The 6,142-nt window shown below is 46.2% G+C and overlaps 1 long non-coding RNA gene across 1 annotated transcript; it reads right to left on the bottom strand.

Annotated features, from left to right (window-relative positions):
- Positions 1-2,088: 2,088 nt before the first annotated feature.
- LOC125551887 lies at positions 2,089-3,532 on the bottom strand. Its single transcript, XR_007303305.1, has 2 exons — positions 2,890-3,532; positions 2,089-2,632 (listed from the first exon to the last, which is right to left on the bottom strand). It is a non-coding gene; the product is annotated as an uncharacterized LOC125551887 (long non-coding RNA).
- Between the last annotated feature and the right edge of the window lie 2,610 nt (positions 3,533-6,142).

Genomic DNA, 6,142 nt, shown 5'->3' on the forward strand with positions numbered 1-6,142 from the left:
GTATTATCTCCCCGGAGAGCCCCGAAGCTGGGTAAGATTTGCCGGCGTGCATGTCTTCACCTCATCCCGTTTCCAGGCACCGGCGACGTTCTACTCGCCCCCACCATGATAAGCCATCTGTTGGCATATGTCGCACCAAACCCCCGACATTTGGCGCCCACCGTGGGGCATGGTGCACCGCCGTCCGGAGATCTGTTCTGGACGGGAACCCTTTTCCTCCCTGGCGAGCGTAGCCATCCAGGCACGCCAGACGAAGTTTGTGTCGACGCGCTGCGCGGCGTGGAGATCGCCTGCGCAGCCAGCTCCTTGGCCGAACTTGTCGGCGAGGTCCGCCTCTCCGACGAACCTGCATCCGACGCAGGCGTAGGCGGCCCCGAAAACCTCCTCGCGGGCCTCCTCGATCAACTCCACGTTTCCGACGAGCCTGCCGTAGACTTGGAGTCCGTAGGCTCCACCGACCCGATGCTGGTCGACTCTGACACCGTGTCGGTCGACGCTTTCCCCTCCAACGTGGTGGTCTATGACGAACCTCTCCCCCACGCGGAGAGCGATGGGAGCACCGTCACTGAGGTGCTGGTCATCAGTCATGACGAGTTCCTTGGTGGAAGGGCGCCCGACTCACTCGGCGCGGCGCTGCAAGACCTAGCTGCGCCCATTCCAGAAGATGCTGACGCAGAGACTTAGAAGCGCGCCGCCTTCAGCTTGTTGAAGGCGCGAAGAAGCTAGCCAGCATGAGACGCTTGTCAGAAGCTTACCAGCGGGAGATGGATCGCGCTGTTGGTGGCTCGCTGGCTCCGGCAAGGCCCAACTGATTAGGCGCAACTTCGTCATGTTGAACACTTTCCGAGATTCCTCTCGGTTTAAGAGCAGTTTCAAAAATGGTGCGGCGGATGACGAGTGGCAGCGAGCGTTTTTTCATGATTTTTTCTAAACTGCTCATCGAAATTAGGCAAATGATACACCATTGGAAAGATATCGTCGAGGCGCATCTTTTTCATATCTATTATTTTCTCTAATTCGTTACGGTTTAAGAGCAGTTTCAAATTTACTAAATCGCGGAATTCTGTTTTTTTTTGAAATTTTTGCAATTTTCAGTACTGTTTTCGCTCTAGTTTTTGAACCGCTTGTCGAAACGAGGCGTGTAATACGTCGTTGAAAAGCTATGGACAATACGCAACTTTCATATGTAGAAATGGTTTTGAGAATCCTTACAATTTTAAGTTAATTTTGAAAATCGTGCGGCGGACGACGAGTGGCAGCGGCTGTTTTTCGTGAAATTTTTACAAACCGGTTGTCGAAATGATTCAAATGTTATGCTGTTGGAAAGATATCGACGAGACACAACTTTTTTATGTAGAACACTCTCTCTAATTCCTTACGGTTTAAGAGCAATTCTAAATTTACCAAAAAGCGGACACTCTGTTTTTCGCGAGACCAAAATCATCGTGTGTACTTCATCAGACAGAAGAACGCACTGCTTCAAACGGAAAACCGCACTGCAGCAGGTAGTCAAGTGAACTTCATGATTTCTTTTTGTCGGACATAAACTTTCTTGTAAAAGTTTTTGTTGTCTTTTTTCAACTTTTTTTTGAACAAGAGTGGACCACAACACTCCCGAAAACGAACCGCAACACTATCAAAAGTGAACCTCATGAGTTTTTGTTGTATTTTTTCATACTTATTTATTTTTTACACGCGATGACCAAGCGAGTGGACCTTTCATTGGACAGAAGAACGCACTGCTTCAAACGGAAAACCGCACTGCAGCAGGCAGTCAAGTGAACTTCATGACTTCTTTTTGTCGGACATAAACTTTCTCACAAAAGTTTTTGTTGCCTTTTTTCCAACTTTTTTTATGAACGAGAGTGGACCGCAGAGAGGAGGCAAGTGAACCGCGGCATATATCGAAGTGAACCTCATTACTACCTTTGTTTGTTGTGCTAAATTTTCACACTTTCATGTGGAGCACTAGTGAACAGCATCACTCTCAAAAGTAAACGACATCCGAGGACCAAATGCACTGCAGGTGTTGCATTGATATAGTGAACCACAAAGGAGTTTTATAGTGAACCACATGAGAGAACAAAGTGAGCTTCAAAACATACATATACATTCATTATTTTTACACAGCCACACACACATACATACACACAATCAACACGGTCACCAGCTGAACCGCAATTGAGGACTAGTCGAGCTGCACTAGATCATTCCCCAGTGGCGTACTGCACGCTTATGCCCAACGGACCGCGACCACCACAAAAACACAAAACAAAATGTCAAACAGTGGACTGCATGGCCGCACCAACTGCACTGCTGCGACAACCGGGGTACCCTTTGCAAAGGGAACTGCAACCCCACTGCCCCGTCGTCATCTTTGTGCAAGGGGTTTGCTGGAGCTGCACGAAATGTGTTGCTGTACTGCATGGCTACGGATACCGTACTACACGAATCACAAAAGTATGATGCATACTCCAACTACAGAGAGATCCATGCAAAAACACACACAGAGAGATGAGGCACTGGGAGCACCACCGTGAAAGTCCACGGCCGCTAAAAACAACAACAAATGCACAAGAGAACTGAAGAACCAGACACCCATCTGACCATACGAGCCTTCGCCGAATCCCATCTGCATGAAAACAATTCTTTTTAAAAAACAAAAGAAAAAGGAGCTGCAGCGCCACGCCTCATGAACTGCAAGCCACATCCCACCAAGAATGCTACAAGTTCAAAATGCACCCCATGGCCACCGAACTGTAGCTGCACATATGGGTCGGTCCCTGGTCAGTGGTACTTAGCGGCTGCCCGCCGGCTGTCGGATCTCCTGGTGCGTTGGAGGGTGAGGCGGAGAAAGGGGCAGGGGGTGGGAGGGGATTTTTGTCTTACCCGGCGATGGATCTGGCCGGAGATAAGAGGTGCAGCTCCTCCTGCTCCTTCCAGTGCGCCGATGCCGCACGCCGTCCTCCGTGCCCCACGTGTGGCCCAACGGCGGCGCCAGGGCGGTGGAGGAGGCAGGATCCTCAGCGGCGCAGGCTCCTCGCTGGATCGAGGGAGGCCCGTGATCAGCCAGATGCATCCGCCGTCTTCCCGCTCTCGCTGCACCAAACGAGATCCGACGCTGACAAAGCACGGGGAGGCCGAGGCAACTCCGATCCAGCGCCATGCGGGCCGCCGGATGAGGAGGAAGGTGAGAGGGGGCTAGGAGTAAGCTGGTGGAGGGAGACGGCGGCTGGTGTGGAGGAGGCGATGCCGGATCCAGGCCGTCGAGCCGCCGGAGGTAGTTGACTGGGCGGGGGCCACGACCCTATGTTGTGGCGGCGGAAGGCGCCGCGCGGGGGGAGGGGGGCATGGTCTGCTGGTGGTGGCGTGGGGTGCCACGGTGGTCGGCGGGCGTCCCCCGTAGTCGCCGGCTGCGGGGCTTGGGGTAGGTGGTGGTGGTGTGGGGCGCCAATGCGGGAAGGGGGAGGGAGGTTGTGAGGGCTCGGCAGAGTGGTGGGTCGTGGTCGTGGGTGGTGAGTTGGGTGTTTTTTCTTTTCTTTTCCTTGTTCGGTGTTATTAGAATAAGCTAGGTGTTAGCAGAATAAGACTCTTAAGGGGTGTTATTAGAATAGACCCATCCTATATATATACATAAACACTATTCTGATCACGGGATCAGAATAATATTCTGATCACAACCTGACCTGCCCCGCTAGTATTATGTTGAACTTCCCTGTGAACTAGGTTGAACTTCCGCCAACATTGCCCAAATGGGGCTTGCGATATACCGTTGGAAAGCTATGGACACCAATATCATGACCCAACTTAAATTTTTGGCAAAATATAAGCGGTTTAAGAGCAGTTTTGAAAACCGTTTTTTCTTCGCACAAAAAACGTGAATCGCATTTTCGATCGCATTTCTAAACCGTTTATCGGAATGAGGCATATAATATGGCGTTAGAAAGCTGCTGCAAAACCGCTCCTTCCACATGTTGAAAGTTTTCTCTAATTCCATATGGTTAAAGAGTAATTTGAAAAAACGTAAAATTTCGTAAACCGAACAGCTGAGTTCATTTTTTCGATGTCATTTCTAAACGGCTAATCCAATGGAGGCATATGATATGGCGTTGGAAAACTTATGAAAATGTGCTACTTTTTCATCTTGAAAGTTTTTTTTCTAATTTTGAATGGTTTAAGAGTAATTTAGAAAATGGTCCATGTCCTACCGAGTTTGTATTTTTGAGCTAAGTTTTTAACCGTGCGTCCGAATGCAGCAAATGATATGGTGTTGGAAAGCTTGAACAAACGCGAAACTTTTTGGTATGTATTATTTCTCCCAATTCTTTACAGTTTTAAGTCAGTTTCGAAAATGGCGAAAAACGTATTTTCACCGTAATTTCTACAAACTTTATCGGAATTGGGCAAATAATATACCTTTGAAAAGCTACGGAAAATGCGAAACTTTTTCATGTTGATGGTTTTCTTTGATTCTTAGTTGTGTTCAAGTAATTTCGAAAATGGTGGGATCATACGTTCTGCCTCTATCGTGAAACAGATTCTTCGAAAATGCACCGCGTGAAGAACCTGAACTTCTCAGCATATCTACCTGAACTTTATTCTGTTTTCGACGTGCTTTTTTTTGCTCGCAGATGTCCATCCACTACTTGTAGTTCTCCATCCACTCCCCGGAATTCAGCGGGTGATATACCGATGGAAAGCTGCTGTAAACACGCAACTTTCCCGTGTTGATCATTTTTTCATACTCGCCATGGTTTTAGAAGTTTTTCATCTGAAATTCATTCAGCGTAGTAGTTGAGCTTCCTGCTGTTTTCATGTTGAACTTCTATGACGTATTTTCGTTTGTAATTTCCTCATCCATTCGTCAATGTCACATAAATGATATTTCTTTTGTACAATCCTCTCTCACAATAAATTTTTCAACTTTCTCCGACCGAGTTACACGCCTGAACTTACCTCTGTAGGAACCCGACCTTTGGGCTATCTTCTCAACCGTGTCTCCCCGCGCGATTTTTTTTGGTTACTCATGTTCTATGTGATGTAAGTATAATCTACAAATGGTTTTTAGCAACTAAATGCATGTTTTAAATAGGAATCTCGCTCATTGGTGGATTTGCTCTCGGGTCGTGATGAAACATGTCTGTGTTGCAATTTTACTGCCTGAGTTGTTCGACCTCAACTTCTCCCAGTGCTAGGTTGAACTTCCGCCAACATTGCCCAAATGGGGCTTGCGATATACCGTTGGAAAGCTATGGACATCAGTATCATGACCCAAGTTCAATTTTTGGCAAAATGTAAGCGGTTTAAGAGCAGTTTTGAAAACCATTTTTTCTTCATATAAAAAATGTGAATCGTATTTTCGATCGCATTTTTAAACCGTTTATCGGAATGAGGCAAATAATATGGCATTGGAAAGCTGCTGAAAAACCGCTCCTTCCACATGTTGAAAGTTTTCTCTAATTCCCTATGGTTAAAGAGTAATTTGGAAAATCGTATAATTTCGCAAATGGAACACCCGAGTTTGTATTTTCGATGCCATTTCTAAACGGCTAATCCAATTGAGGCAAATAATATGGTATTGGAAAGCTTATGAAAATGCGCTACTTTTTCATGTTAAAAGTTTTTTTTCTAATTTTGAACGGATTAAAAGTAATTTAGAAAACGGTACAAGTTCCACCGAGTTCGTATTTTTGAGCTAATTGTTTAAACATATGTCCAAATGCAGCAAATGATATGGCGATGGAAAGCTTGAAGAAATGCGAAACTTTTTTGTATATATTGTTTCTCCTAATTCATTATGGTTTTATGTTAATTTTGAAAATGGCTAAAAACGTATTTTTGCCGTAATTTCTACAAACTTTATCGGAATGGGGCAAATAATATACTGCTGAAAAGCTACGGAAAATTCGAAACTTTTTCATGTTGATGGTTTTCTGTGATTCCTTGCCGTTTTCAAGTAATTTCAAAAATGGCGACATCGTTCGTTCTGCCTTTATCGCGAAACAGATTCTTCGAAAATGCACCGCGTGAAGAAACTGAACTTCTCGGCGTGTCTACTTGAACTTCACTCTGTTTTTCACGTGCTTTTTTTGCCCGTAGCTCTCCATCCACTGCTCGTAGCTCTCCATCCACTCCCCGGAAT

Source organism: Triticum urartu, chromosome 4 (assembly GCF_003073215.2).
Source record: "Triticum urartu cultivar G1812 chromosome 4, Tu2.1, whole genome shotgun sequence".
Lineage (NCBI taxonomy): Eukaryota > Viridiplantae > Streptophyta > Magnoliopsida > Poales > Poaceae > Triticum > Triticum urartu.